The sequence below is a fragment of the Leopardus geoffroyi genome, chromosome D4 (assembly GCF_018350155.1).
Source record: "Leopardus geoffroyi isolate Oge1 chromosome D4, O.geoffroyi_Oge1_pat1.0, whole genome shotgun sequence".
NCBI classification, from domain to species: domain Eukaryota; kingdom Metazoa; phylum Chordata; class Mammalia; order Carnivora; family Felidae; genus Leopardus; species Leopardus geoffroyi.
Genome location: NC_059342.1, coordinates 75,126,043 through 75,141,835, shown reverse-complemented (window position 1 = coordinate 75,141,835; position 15,793 = coordinate 75,126,043). Strand labels below are relative to the sequence as shown.

The following is a 15,793-nucleotide window of genomic DNA, read 5'->3' as shown; positions in this document are numbered from 1 at the left end:
TATGGTGCCTGTGAGCATGTAACGAAATAATATCCATAAAGTACTTTGCAGAGCATCTAATACAGACTTCATACAGGCCGGCCCAGCGATAGCCACAGGTTACGCAAGGCCTCGTCTCCCTCCACTATCACAAAACCACTGAGTGTTGTGACAAGCTCAAGTGTGGGTGCCGTGCCCTAGCTGCCTCCCCACTGCCTCAAATGCCTGTGTGTGCCCTGCGGATACTCCGTGCATGCTAACACCAAACGAATGGATGACTCAGAGCTTGGAAAGAATCCACAGCAGGCTGGAGAGCAAAGGCACAGTTTATGTCTCAAAGATTAAGTTGTTACCTTCCCCTCCCCCGTGTGCTGGACACCTTTCCACATTGAGAAGAAACTTCAGAGACCTTTCCCCAGGAAGTGCAACGTAGAAGACAGGCCCACTCACGGGCAGTGGGGCCGGACGGTGAAGCCTCTGAACAGCTGGGCATGGCTCCCTCCCACACAAGGGAAGCCGGGTAGATCTGCGCTCCCAGCACTGCCCCACCTGCTAAGCACTAATCCCGAGTTCTCTCTCTCAGCTGGCCCAGAGAAACCCAAACGCCCCATGCTTCTGAAGGGCTTTATCTCCTCTTTCCAGGAACTGAGCTCGGCCCCTTTCCGAGGTGCCGCCCGCGGAGCAGCTGCCGCCCTGAGCCCAGGCGAGCTCTGGGTGGCGGTTTCAGCCTACCCGAGTAGCAGAGCTGGAGCCTCGGATCCTACTCCCTCTCAGTCCCTGGGCTTCTGTCTCACAATTAGAAAATCCGTTTGGGGAGCAGAGCAAAAATCACACCTAGCTAACAGCTGCTCCGGGTCGGGGGTGGGGAAGGGGAGGAGGCGAGGGAAGCTGGAATTCCTACTTTCGCCATAAATTGTATGCAAATGGGTTCTTTTCCTGGCAGGGAGCAGGGAGTGAGTGCGTCTTTCATGAGCTAACCCCGTTCCGCTGGGAGGGCTGTTCCTTTAATTCACCAACTGAAAAAGTAGGAAAGGATGTCTGGAGGCGAGGCGTCCCATTACAGAGGAAGGAGCTGCTATATAAGCCAGCCAAAGCTGGCTGCGCTGGCCACAGCCTGCCTACTGTCACACGCTCTCCCGCGCGCGCAGACACACACCGGCCTCTCCTCTGCACAAAGACTGTGCGGCTGGGGGTGACAGTGGGGGCAGCGCACGTGGGAGCCCCGCTGCTCACAGCCAGGTCCTTATTCCATGGAGCTGGTTCATTTAAGGATCTAGGTCTTTCCCAACTCCGGAAAGGTAAGTGTGCTTCACCCCCATCAGCAAAGATCATTATGGTACACTGCATTCCCGGGACCAAAGATGTTGTGGATTCGTAATTATAACACTTTTGCTGTATCTTCGCTGCCGGTAAAATGGGGTGTTTGTTGTGATCCGATGCGCCTCGATTGTCTTCTACTTGTGACTTCCAGTCTTGTAGATTTTTGTTGTGTGTCGGTGGGTTTTACTTCTAGGAACAGCCACGCGTGGAAGGAACTTTTGGCAAAGTTTTTATCTCTGCGTTCTTCAGAGGAAAAGTAAGAATTTTCTCTTAGCTCCCTGCCTGGCTGATTTCACCTGTGAATGTTTTTGTTTGAGAGTTAGAGAGGTGGAAGTTGAAGGTGGACATCGTTCATGGCCTCCCTGTGGGATGGGTTAAGGGAAGGTCGATAGAGGGTTGTAGAGAGAACATTAAGATTGTATTTCTAAACGGCGTTCACCTTACAGTTTACAAAAGTTTTGTGTCCATCCATCATTCCACAGCATCCTCCCTGTGGCTAGGCATGGAAAGGGATGAGGCCAGAGGGCAGAGGGAGGAGGCGACTCCTAGGGCCACATGAACAACTATGGACTTCAAGGTGGGAGCGGTAGACACCAGCTTTAATCCTGAAGGGCAGGGGGCCTCCCCGTCAATTCCTTCCTGAGTCACTGATCCTTGGGCTGGGTATATGTGCATTTCCAGGGTGCTTAGGGCCAGGAGTATCCTGAATCTTTCTAGGATCACCTCTCCCTCCTCACCTCTCCCTCCTCACCTGTCATCACAGAAAGCCCTGAGAAACACCTTGCCCCAGGGTTGGGAAGCTCTACCTGGAGGGTTGTGAGAAAAGCACAGGGGTTCCTCTCTCTCACCAGTGTAATAAGGGGATTAAGAGCTCAGGTTTTGAAGCCAGGGGTCGGTCACTTTGGTATCCCCACCACCCACCATCAAAGATGTTACACCAATGACAATATGTAATCTCTATGAGCCTTAGTGTCCACTTATCAAAAATGGGAACAATAACTTCTGTTGTCATTATGAGGAGGAATGAGGCATAAAGCATTTGGGAAAGTGAGTGTTCAGTAACTGGAGGTTTGGATAATCATTGTCATTATCAGAAACAGCCATCACCTCAGAAGTTAAAAGAGGCATTTAGGCAATCTTGGATTGTTTTTCATGTGTTCCTCACTCCCTTACCCCCAACCCCCATTTTTTTAATCTCACAAGTCTGAGGGTGTCTCACTAGGTGGCAGGTCGGAGACTTGGCTGTATTTTATAAGCAGGACATTGTTCTGGCGCAGGTCGGGGAAAGGGAGCAGCCCGAGGGCTGGAGGTAAATGTCGAGTTCTGACTCCAGATGCACAAGGTTTTGAGTTTGGGCGTTTGCAGATTCTAAAGCTGTCAGCTATAAAGTACGATGCTGCCCGGGGACTCTTTGGAAATGCTTTCCATCCAGAGTGAGAGCGGGACAGGGGAGCTCCACTTGAAGAATGAATGCCTCTTTTTCATGTTTTGTGGACCTTTCCCCCTTTTTTATGAAGGTTTCCCATATGTGCTTTAGAAATAAAACCTGCTGCCCACCCCAGCCAGCTTCCCGCCTTGCCCTTCGATATGGTAAGCCCAATTGAGGACTGGAAGAGGTTTGTTCAGTGCTAAAGAAGCCTGTGGAAAGTTTGCTGGCATTGTATGCATCTCAGCCCATTTCAGTTGATGTAATTGTGCTTTGACCATGTGTTTCAGGCAGGTGACGGCGTCTGGGGGAAGAAAAGGGTGGCAATATGATGTTCTCTGGTTTGCTCAGAACAGTGTGAATCAGATAAGGATTGAAAAGGGGATATTATCAGCTTTACAATCTTTAAAGTATTTTTTTTCTATGCTTTGTTTGAAAAAACCCAGCTTCCCTCTCTCATCTTCCACTGTACTGCCTGTATCCTCCTCCCAAAGAAGTTACTGATCTTCCAGCCTTCAGTGATGTTGTCATATAAAGAGGGTGACAATCTGTATCTCTCAGGGCTCTTGTGACATCCAAATGAAATAATAGATGGCAGACTCAGTATCTGACACATAGTAAGGGCTCAATAAATAGAGGGCTTTTGTTGTTGTTTTTTGGTTTTCTTGCTTATCAACTTATAAGGACTTACCTGAAATTAATGTCCTAAGACGGTGGTTTTCAAACTTTTATTTAGCCGTGGAAATATTCATTAAAGGACACTGATGGCAGAACTCCAATATGAGAGGTAAATGTGGGGCTGCTTTGGTTGAAGTGAGGGTGGAGGTTCCAAAACTCGCCCCTTTGTTCGCAGCCTCTGGTACGTTTCCACAGAACATTGAATGACACAAAACACGGTATAAAATAATGGACCCAGGCAGTGTGCATTCAAGCTGCGATTCTGCACTTCAGCAGGGTCGTTTGCCCCTTCGGGTCCTCACCTGTAACAGAAGCCAATGCAATTCCCCAAGTAGTACAGTAGATAAGAATATAAGAAGTTTAAAATGCTTAACAAAGGAGGATTCTTTTAATTAATCTTGAGGATAACAATAGCCAAAATGTATGGAGAGCCTACTCTATCCTTAAGATCCCTTGTGTACATCATCTCACTAAATATCCACAGTATGTCTCTGAGGAATGGACTATGCCTACTGGAAAAAGACATAGCTTGAAGGGGGGAGTGAGCAAATAATTTTTCCAGAGTCCTAGAACACAGAGTGATGGAGCCAGTTTTCAGACCCATGGTCCCCAAATCAGAAGCACATTCCACTGTGTCCCTTCTGAATGCTGCTGCTTCTTGCACTACCTTTAGAAGGAAAAAAAAAAAAAACAAAAAAAAAAACCCTGCCTTTCTGACTAAATCCACCCCTCCAGCCAGACTGTGGCCACCCTTAAATACAGCAGTAGCCTGATCATATAACCAGAATGGAATTTGGAAAGGGAATTCAAGCTGACAGAATGAAAAACATGTCCCCTTTAATCCTGCCCTTTCTAATGCTCACAATGAACCAAGTACACCTACTCCCTCTTCCCCCTGGATTTCTATGGACAGATAGCCATGTTTTCTTACAGGAAAATAATACCTAGCTGGTGTAAAACACAAGTCCTTCCAGACTGAAGTCATTTTAGTTTGAAAAGTAGGAAGGAGATAACAAACCTTTAGTTCACTCCAAATACCCAACCCCTTTGTGATGATAAAACACACACAGTAATTAATACTGAGGGCTAACTGTGTATCACTTATGTGAGAGGAGGGTTTGTCTATGGTTTTTCATCTAATTCTCACCCTAACACTGCAAGTTATAAATCATTTGCTCCAGTTTTATGGACAGAGGACCAAAGCCCAAAGAAGTTAAGTGGCTGACATGAGGGTTTTCCGTAAGTGAGGAGCACTGTTGGCTTTGAAGCCAAACCCTCTGACTAAAACTCTACTATTCTTTCCACTATGCTGCACTGCTTCTGGTAGTCAGGCAGGGCTGACCTCACAGAACCTTGAATGATGTCTTTCAGTGATTGGCCAGATGGTAGAGAAACCCCCAACTGGCATTGGTGTCTATTGACTTTACAGAACAGCCCTGCCTGTATCACTTTTCATGGTGCTCAGAAAAGGTCAGCTCATGGTGGTGCACTTCTCTGCCTGGAAACAGAAAAGTTCAAATTTCAGCCGAGAGAGAGAGAGAGAGAGAGAGAGAGAGAGAGAGAGAATGAGAATGACACTAAAAGTAGCAATCTGGTTATTCCTGTTAGTTTTCATCCCAGGAAAGTAGGCATATATACTTTGCTGTGCTCTGCAAGCTGGAGCTTATGGGAAGGGCAAGGCTGTACCTGTCCCTGCACCCTCTTTGAGAGTCAGGTGAACAGAGCACCTGATTTAAAAGGGCCGACTGGGGTCCAGAGTGCAATCAGTGTGCCCAGTCTTGGGGCAGTGAATCTCAGGATGATCAGGAAATGGTTGTAGGCTCCAAGCCACAAATTTCCCTGAAGTCTCAGAGATGAGGGTTATGGTTCAATCGCTTCTCACTTTGAGACGATCAACGGGAATTCCCATGAATCTAAACCCCGCCAGTTCGAATACCTTCAACATGTTGGGAAACATGAGATGAAGGCTTCCTTCCAAGGGGGACAACTCCCTCAGAATCCTGCAATCTCCAGGCAATAATTCCATCCGTGCAAAAGATAGCAGTGGCCTTGCCTACCATAAAAGGGCTGTACATACCTTATAAGCTCTTGGTAGAGGAGAAAAGTCTGTGTACCTACCTGATTCTAACCTGGGAGACCAGACTTTTATTTCAGTAATTCCCTTATGCCTAGAATTTTTTTTTTCTGTTTCCTTCTGCCTTGTCTCATATTTCTGGCCTCTATTAAGCAGCAATCTAATTCAATACTATCATTGCATCCTTTGACCCTCCATCATGGAATAAAAGCAAAATGCCCACCCTGAAAGCAGATTGTGAGAGTAAAATCCCTCCCATATGCATTTCTAGTCTATTTGCACATGGAAGTGAAAAAAATCATGTCAAGCCGTCTCAGATTTTTGAAATTTCCAGAAATCCACAAGTTCTTAATTATACAGCCATGGTAACTCAAATAGTTTTGGTTGGCCCTCTAACACCTACCCACCCCTCAACACCCTGTGTCAAGAACCAGAGAGATTTTTGTAAGCTCTGAAAGTAGACAGCTTTGCTTCAGAACTAACTGGTTAACTCTTACCCTGGAGGAGATGAGTTGGCTGCTACTAACTTCTGCATGAATGGGTCCAGAAAGTTCTTTTAGCAGGGGTGGAGGAGGTGATTGTAATAGCTAACATTTCCTGATAGTCATTATGCCATTTCATCATCAACCGTCCAGCAAGTGTAACTGTCCCCCATTCAAACACAGGGAACCTGAGGCTGAAAAAGTTTAAGTAGCCTCCCCAACACCACACAGATAGTAAATGTCTGAGCCAGAACTCAGACCCAGCTCCCAGTCCTGCACATGTGGCTATAACCATTAGGATATGCAAGCCATACTCAGCACCTTAATTCTATCCATCTCTTGACAACAAAGAGGGCTGGACACCACAAAGCTGAGAAAGAATCAAAAGCTCATCTTTCAGACCACCATGTTCTGTTCAGCTGGGCGGCCACTGTTATTATCTTCAACTTGCTCCTTCTGGTTTCACTTTCTGTGGAAACTGTAATCAAATAATTAGCCTATAATTCCTAATGTAATGTGTTTCCTCTACTGGGCTCTAAGCTGCCTGAGGGTGAAGCCTGACTCACTCCCTGCACGCTCTGCCAGTCTGAGACCTGAAGCATGAACACTCATAAGCAAGTGCTGCCTGGTACAACCAGGCTTGCCCTGCAGGCTGCCTGAAATACCCCTCTTCTGGGTTCCCACAGAGCTCTCTGCTTCCCCCACTGACATCTGTGTATCATGTATACTTCAATAATCACCTCCCCCCCACCCCACCTGCCTGCACACCCCCAAGGTCAAGATCATCGGTGAAGCAGGAACTGTGTCTTGCGTTCCCCAAAACCTAGCTACCTGCTGACAGGTACCAGGCCCTTAGTAAGTTGTTGTTGAAGAAACTCTGCTGTCCCAAAGCTAATGGAACAATAGCACAACACTGCCTTGCTTCTGAACTGAGTTCTATGGTTTATGCTGGATAAATTTTCAAGAAAGTAGGATACACATGAATTTATAAGTGTATAAAATAACTTTTCCGTGCCTCACTTTTGGATGGTCCCAGAAACTATAAATAACCTGACAGATAGGTAAACTGAGGCCTAGAAAGGTCGTCATCAACACAGAGTAGGAAGTGGTGGCACTGTCCTTCCTTCCCACGCCAACTCCCGTGACTATGCTTCTTCCACCACGCCACTTAGCACTCGGGTGTTATTCCCATTTTTCAGATAAGAAAGAGGTTAGAGACAGCAGGCTACTTTCTAGAGGGATATTTACACTTTTAAAGGGTAGTTCAGTAGAGAGGGCAATGCTTAACAAATAAGAGAATTACTAGTGGTGGACTTCAGGCAAGGGGATGCTTTGAAGGATTAGGAGAACCCAACTTTTATCACCCAGGGCCCAGGGATGTGTTCAGGGGTAAAACCATACTTAGTAGATAGAAGAAAGATGGCAGAGACTCAATATTGAGTGCAAGTCAGTATATTTTTGTTCAGAACTCGAAGCCTACAAATGCAGCATAGGGAAGTCCTGGGTTGTAGCAGTGCACTGGGGATCTCTGCTAGGCATGCAGTGCAACGTGAACCCATGTAACCCCACTGCAGAAGTGACACACCACAGCCAGAAGGAGGGAACCTGGAGCGACACTGGATGCTGTGCCACCCAGAGACTAGCAGGAACACCGCATCCAGTAGGCACCAAGATACGAAATAACAACAGTAGCAATAATAGTAAAGCATGTGAGTGCATCCAGACAAGAAAGCCATGACTTTCCACTTAGGGAAGAAACAGTCTGGGAGAGGCAAATACCTAGGGAGCCTCGATGCAAAGGAGGGAACCCACCTGTTGGGGAGCTCAGGGAAGAGAAACTCAGCTCATGCTGGGCATAGGCACCTTTAGTTCTACCCCCAAGGGAAGTGGTCTGCTCCTTGGGAAACTTATGCCCTGGGTCCTGGGATGGTCTCACAGAGGTAGCTTGTTGCAGAGATGTCACAGTAGAGTGTTTCAACTCATAGGTAGGTTGTTAAAAAATGTTTTCCTTAGAACCCACAGAATTTTGAAATTAAAAGGGCTCATTGGCAGCCTCTAAACCAGGGGCTTGGAGACTGGATTTAAAAGACTCCTCCAAGGTGATTTGGAGGCTCCCACAGAGAGATGGAGAGGCCAAGCAGGGGCTCCATTCAATCTTATTTTAACTTAAGCCCCTCCACTTTTACCTGTTTTGTACATGGAGCTTCCTCATGAAATGTTGTTTGGTGAAGGAGTTTTGTGGCAAAATAACAATAATAATAATAACGATAATAATAATAATAATAATAATAATGTTTTTGGAAATTGCTGGCTTAGTTAAACTCCCCTCGTTTGGAAGATGGGGAAACAGATTCAGAGGAGAGAAAAGTCCTCCTAAGATCTCACGCCAGTTGGCAACAGGCTCAGGACTCAGTCCGAGGTCTTCTGACTCTTGCTCTTGGAAGCCAGGGACAATATAAAAAATGTCAGAGTTAATATATTATTTAAAAAGGAAAAATTAGCAGAGTCTTACTCTCTGAACAGCTTTAGTGCACACGGGTTGAGGCAAGAGTCCACTGTATTTGTTATCTCTCACTGCATAACAAATTGCTGTGAAACTTGGTGGTTTAAAACAACACCCATTTGTTGTCTTATAATGTTTATAGGTCAGGAATTTGATCATACCTTAGCAGGACGTTCTACTTTCATGGTTTCTCACAAGACTCAGTCACAGTGTTGGCCAGGATTGGGGTCTTATCTTAAGGTTCAACTGAGGAATTATTAGCTTCCAAGCTCACTTATGTGGTTGTTGGCTTCATTCAGTTTCTTGAGGTCTGTTGGCCCAAGGCCACTCTCAGTTCCCTGCCACATGGACCTCTCCAGCATGGCCATTTGTTTCATCAAAGCCAACAAGAGAGAGAGAGCCTGCAAGAAAACAGACATCACAATCATGTGCAGTTTAATAGTGGAACTGATATGCAACACCTTGGCCATATTTTGTTTTGGTTAGAAATAAGCCACGAGGCTGTCCCACACTGAAGGGAAGGAAATTGCACAAAGATGTGAATAGCAGAGACAGTATCATTGGGGCCCATCTTAGAGCTTCTCTGCCCCTCCAACAGTCCAATGTTACCTATTTCTGACAACTTCTTACCAACAACAAGTTCACCCAATCCACCTGCACTTCTGTTAATGAGCAATCAGGAATTATGGCAGCCACTAGAGGGGACTGGGTCTTAATTAAGCTTTCTATCCATTTATAAGGGAGAGCCAGATGTTTTGCATTAGATGTTCTAGTTCACTGTGGAGCCATAATTCATCTTGAATATCCCAGGACAGGATCTTTCAAGGCAATGACTTCAAATACATTTCATTCAGTGACAAGACATTGAAACTGAAACTGAAACTCATCCATTGTCTCCCCTCCCCAATCTATTCTTCTGTTAGCAGATGTAAGGAAGACTAAAATTTGGGACTAATTCTTTCTCCCTTTCCACTTTTTCCTTACTATGCCACCATACTCCAACTCTTATGGACTCTATTGCCTTAACAAGTAAATCAGATCATTGCCTCCCCACCCACTCCCTCATCCTCCTACTTCAGGTCGTGCATCTCACAGATAGACCACAGCAATTGTTTCCCCATTGGACCCCATCCCTCCAGACTTTCCTTTCATTGTGTCCCTCAACCTGGGTTGTAGGTCAACATTCCCAGGCTTAAAAGTTTCCAAATGGTTCTCTTGTGGCCACAGGAAAAATTCAGATCTCCAACCTGGCATTCAGTTTCTTTCATGGTCTGGTTTCCGGCCTCCAAACAGACCTTTTACTTCAGCTATAATCCATGCTTTCAACACCAACTATTTCATGCTTTTTATGCCCTGGCAAATATCACTTCCTCTTTCCTAGAATATCTTTCCCTATGTTTTTCACCTACTCATAATCTCCTTTTAAAATTCAATTCAGGAACCACCTCCCTCCTCTGGGTCGATGAGATGTCCCTTTATTGTCATCCCCTTCCACCCCATATTTTTTTCTGTCATCACCGTTATCATGCTGGAATTGCCTGTCTGCTCATAGATCAACTCTTCCTGTCAACTCTTGAAAGGAGAATTTGTATCTGGTTCATATGAAATTGAGCACAACTGAAATAAAATTAATCTTCAACCACAGACAGGAGTCCTTGCTGTGTCCCAGATTTGGACCTCCGCTGCCTCATCTGAGTTTATTCAGAAAGCCCAGACCTTGAAGTTGTTTTCATGCCTTGCCCTCTAGGCTCTCAACTGTGCAGAGTGATGTCATAACATGTGACAGGAGGAAGCCAGCCTAGTTCTGGGACTGGAAATCGTCTCAGGACGCAGACTTCAAGGAATGTCCTTGCTTTCGGAGGAGGCCTCTGGGATCAAAGCATGCCCTGCCTGGGATTTGGAAAAACCAGTACCAAGGACAGAGGAGACCTGTCTGGGGATTTGAAGCTGAGTCACAAGAGATCCAAGTATCTGGAGGTTATAACAAGGATCAGTCTACAACCTGTGGGAGTAATGAAAGGACACCAGGGAGGGATGGAGACAAAGAGCTCTGTATCTTAGGACATGAAGAAATTCATAGCCCGGTGGCCAGGGGAGGATTGGCTAATGGTTAAGAGTATGGCATTGGCATTAGTTCTGGGTTCAAGAGCTTGATATTTTCTTGTTAACGTAATCTTGACCAAGACTTAACTTCTCTAACCCTCATTTTCAACCATATTAAAGGCAAAATAGTAGCACCTACTTCATAAGGTTATTGTGATGATTAAAATACATAAGTGAGCATGAATTGCTTAACACAGCACTGGCACTTGGGCATAAATGTTTTATTGTCATTGTTACCTGTTGTCACAATTGTTGCTGGTTATGAGGCTCCATTAGACAAGCAGTTCCCCAGACCGTGGCCTGTGGCGCACTGTACTCATGAGATGCACCTGTAAAAGTGTTCTGTGGACAAAGGGGTTTAGAGGACACTTGGCACGGTGTCATGTTCTTGGGAATTCTTACTCAATACATGGTTCTAAGGGTGCAGATATAGTAGATAAAGGAACATTCAAGATCCTTATAAGCTCTTCATAGTGTTTCCATTATAGTGGAAGGAGATAGATGATAACAAGGAATCAAACTTACTTATAAGTACAATTTCAGGCAGGTATTTGCTAAGAATAATCAGAAAACACAGTAAAGGAACAGGCAATGACTGGTGGTGAGTGGGATACTCTTAAGTAGGGTGAGACATGGAGATGACATTTAAGCAGCGATCTGAATGAACTAGGGAAGTGAGCTCTGTAGATAGTGGCTAGGAGTTTAGATTTTATTCTGAGTGCGATTAGAAGAGTACATGCTCTGAGAAACTTATAGCAGTTAACCAATCCAGCTTTGTTGAACCCAATACCCCCCAAGTTACTTGACCACAAATGCCATTTTCCACAGGACATGTACCTAAAAACATCTTGGAATATAATCTGGTAAATTCTGTACTAGAGCACAAGGCTTCATAGATTTTTTTAAAGGACTATGAATTTGCTCTCACTCATCTGGACCTACAGTAAAAAGTCCAACAAACCACTTGGGCTGAAACGGGCATGTCCAGAGCAAGAAAACCTAGCTCTAGAGGTAAATATTTGCAGGGTGTCACCCTAATTAGCAACTCTTTTTGGCCAAGATGATCGATGAGCACATCCAGGCTTCAGTAGACTCTGGAATCCCATCTCAGGCCAAAGGAAACTTGCCAACATCTGCCTAAAAGCTAATAAGTGTTTGCAAACAGTACACCTTGGCTTAAGCATTCTCCAAAGGGGAAGTGTACAAAACATGAGGTCTCCCAGCCAGAGGCTCTGGGAGAAAGAGGTCAGATATTTCAGTGCTTACAAAGAGACAGCCACCAGATTGCTACTAAAGATCTAGGAAATGGAAGGTGAATGTGTCTGCTTGGGCTCTGATCTCTCTATTGAGCAGTGCTAATGTAAATTTCCACCTGTTATGAACGGCAGGAAGTTGCTTGGTGAATCAGCCCAGCGTAGTAGTTGAGAACAAGCATTTTAGAGTCACAAATTAGGGTCCAAATGCTGACTGTCCCTCTAAACCAATCATTGAATCTAGCTAAGTCTTGACTCATTTAACTTTCAGATATGCATAATAATACCTGTCTCACCAGGTTGTCATGATGAATGAAAAGATATATGATAACATGTATAAAAATCATCTAGCATAAGGCATGGCACAAAACAGGTATATAGCAGGCTCTCAACAAAATGTTAGTTTCCTTCCTGTCCAGTTCAATCTGTATTTGGTTTTATAATAGCTATCATTTTCTAACAAACTACTATATTCCAGCAAGGGTCAGGAAACCACCAGGTGGTGGCTTATTTTTGTAAATAAAGTTTTATTGGAACACAGCTATGCTCTGGCTACTTTCTCTGCAATAGTAGAGTCTTTGTGACATAGAACATCTAGCTGCAAAGCCTAAAATATTTGCTATCTGGTCACTTAGAAATAAATTTACTGACTCCTGCCAGTGTGCTAATTTAGATATGTAATTTCCAATCACCAGAGCCTACCAAGGTTTATATTATTATACTTATACGTATAAAGGGATTGAAGCAGAAACAAAAGCTCATCTAGTAAGTCCCAATCCAAAACCATAATGCTGAAGGAAGCTTCAAAGAATGACAGAAGAGTGATTCATTTGTGTGAATTATCCTCGATTTCCCCCCGACCACCTCTGTCTTTTATCTCTCTCAGGCTAAATTTCTTGATTTTCCTGCTGAATTAAATGTTGAATTAAATGTTGCTGTCCAGAAGGGATCCCCCTCCTCTTTTACTTATTTGTTTATTTCTTTCAAAATGGAAGTTGTAATTCCTAAACCCTTTGGAAGACCCTCATGCCTTGACTGATTTCTTAGAAACAATAACTCTGTTTTTAGTTGTACATAGCATGAGGGCCAGTTTTCCAAAAAGGAGAGATTTGTTAAGCTCCTCTGTCTGCTACTTCTCACTTTATCTTCCTCTCACTTACTCACTTTCTCTCCAGGCCAGACTCAAAGAGAGTAGGCTGTTTCCAGGGGCTTTAAAGATTTGCCTGAGACACAATTATTATAGAGCATTTGGCTCTGTGCCCCGCTCAAGTTCAAAACTGTACATTAAATGGCTATGTGCACTCCAGAACCCCAGACCCACCCTCCCAAAGGGCCCCATTTTAGGGATCCAACAACTCTCCTTGCATCAGTGATATTGGATGTCATCTGTGATATTTATTGCATAAATATTAGTTCTTTAAACTGGAAAAAAAAATGAATCTTGCTTAAAAAGATAAGTTGGTGTAGCAGAAAGAGTATAGGATTTGGAATTCTATGACTGAGTTATTAATTCTGAATCAAATAATTACTGCCTGGGCAAGTTATTTCATGTTCTGAAGCCCTCAGCTTTAATAACAGTAAAATACGAACAGTGCTTCCTAACTCACAAGGTTGCCATCATAATTAACTGGCATCTGGTAACTTCCAGGCACAGGATACATGTGAAACTATCTGTGTCACTCATGGTTTACATTGGTAGAAAGTCTCCATCCAGGAGCTTTACACTCAGAGACTGGCCATAGTTAATCATCACTCCCATCTAATGTGTAAAGAAATGGAAGGAGAGGGTCTAGATTTGTTCCAAATCTGCACTTTCCCTATTGTGTGTCATCAAACCAAATCCTGTGATGTATTTCAAACACAAAATAATCAAATTGCTTTGGAAAACACTATAAACTCTCCTCCTCTTGGAGATTTCCAATGAACACAAACACATTAAAGACTCTGGAAACCCTGAAGTAAACAAAGCTGTATAATTTGTTTGGTTTAAAATAGCATTTGGTTTAAAATAGCATTTTCCAAACATGTTTTTCCCTTGCATTAATATTTGCCAACATGTTGTAGATTCCACTTTAGAAAATGCTGCCTATAGTTACAGAGCTAATTAAATCCAAGTCAGGGGTTAGAAATATCTCTATTTCTCAGGCTCGTGTACAGCTTCCCAGACATTATCCGGAAGTCATAAAGTTCCTTCATTGTTACTGTGGACCCTGACAACTGGGTTTTTTGGAAGTTTGCCTTTTTACTTTGGTTGTGCAAACCACACTTTTACATCAATCAAGGATGACTGCAAAGGTGAGGGTTAGGAATGGGGTCTCTGACATGTGAGCCAGTCCATCTGAATTAAACCCCTGCTCCCCTCTGTCTACCTGTGTGAGCTTGAGCTGTTTCCGTTTCCTCATCCCTAAGCTGAAAAAATAAAGGTAGCTACCTCATAGGTCTTGGAGAGAATTCAACGAAATACCCACACAAGATACACATGAAGCAATTCTTGGCACTGATATCTTCAATCAATGTTAGCTGTTATTGAAGCATTTAAACAGCCTCGTTTGAGAAAGAGAAAGTAGACAATGAAAGTATGTTTCCTTGCATGATATCACACAAATTAATTGCTGGAGCAGTGTTAGTTTTTCCTGAGAGTCCAGTTTCTTGCTTCCAATCTTAGAAGCATAGTATCAAACTTTATTGCACTTGACTCATACAGGCTTTTACAATTGTCAGAGAATCCATCTGGCTCCCTCTGACTCAGGCCTCAAACAGCATTCCATGCATTTGAATATCAGCACATTGGCTTGGAAAAGATTGCCAAAACTACCTAGTCTTGCTATGCCAAATATTTGACACACATATCAACACTCCTTCACTTTGGTACCTATGGCATTCATTGCTAAGCCATCACAGCACTTTTTCCCCTTGAGTCCAAAGGAGGCCATGGAGTCTTTCTCAACACAGTGCTGGATAGCCATGTCAGCTCACTGAGGTTAACATGTAAACTGAAACTGAACTGCTTTCCCAAACCAATTCAACCTCTCAATCAGTGCTTGAACCACCTCTACAGTATTACTGTCTATTTTTTCATCTGTCCGATGTTGTGAAGCTCCCCTATTGAGAGAAGCCACAGAGGAAGAGAGAAAAAGAGAATAGATACTAACAGTTGGATAGCATTTACAATCCTATTATTCCATTCACTGTCTCCAACAACCTTGGAAAGATCCTGATTTTACAGCTCAAGAAGCCACAATTCAGAAAAGTTATAGGACTTTCTCTAACGCTTCCCAGCAGGTAAGCAGGATTTGATCTCCTGTATTTCTGCTCATCACAATGCCTCCTTAAGAATTTTCAAAGTCTTTCAAGGCTACATCTCTGGCATTGGGTAGCTAACAACAGCTTCACAGAAGTCACCATGTCACAGAGCCCTTGTCAGAAGGTCTCTTATTTAACGTTGAGGTATGAGCCAGTCTGTAAACCTTCCTAGATAAATCTCTGATCTCTTCACCTTGGCTCAAGAGCTCAAGAACCAGCTTCTAGTACTTTTGAAAGAGTCAACTAGATTTCCTAAAATTCTGGACGAAGGCCAGAGGAGGTCATTGTTCCATTAGGAAATGAACTGAAATTTATGCTTGAAACAATTTTTCCAGAATTTTACAGGAACCTATATTGTTGCCACTTGGTCGGACCCACTTTTTATTTTCCTTTCTGTCTAGGTAAGGAATAGGAGAGAGAAAGCAAGTGCTCTGCAGAATTTTTATTTCAAAAATTGAAACCAGACCACACCAGGGCAGTCTGTGGTCTGAATGTATCAATGGATCTAGTCATATTTCATCTGAGCTTTTCTTAGGTATACTAAACCACAAATATGAATCTCATTATTGTGTCTGGATGGAAATATTTTATGGATTAAGATTTGTGAGCTTAATTTGGTTGGTAGTGAAACTTCTGTTTGGGGGATGGGAAGACAGAAGCCACAAAGCACCA

General features: G+C 43.8%; 1 protein-coding gene across 11 annotated transcripts in view; it reads left to right on the top strand.

Annotated features, from left to right (window-relative positions):
* Positions 1 to 569: 569 nt before the first annotated feature.
* Positions 570 to 15,793, top strand: part of TNC (tenascin C) — a 95,443-nt gene continuing 80,219 nt past the window's right edge. For 2 of the 11 annotated variants that reach the window (XM_045469037.1, XM_045469038.1), the window contains exon 1: positions 970 to 1,277. The gene's annotated coding sequence lies outside the window, so the exon portion shown is untranslated. Of the gene's footprint in view, positions 1,278 to 15,793 lie in introns of all 11 variants that reach the window. The other 9 variants (XM_045469033.1, XM_045469031.1, XM_045469034.1 and 6 more) reach the window with 9 other exon arrangements.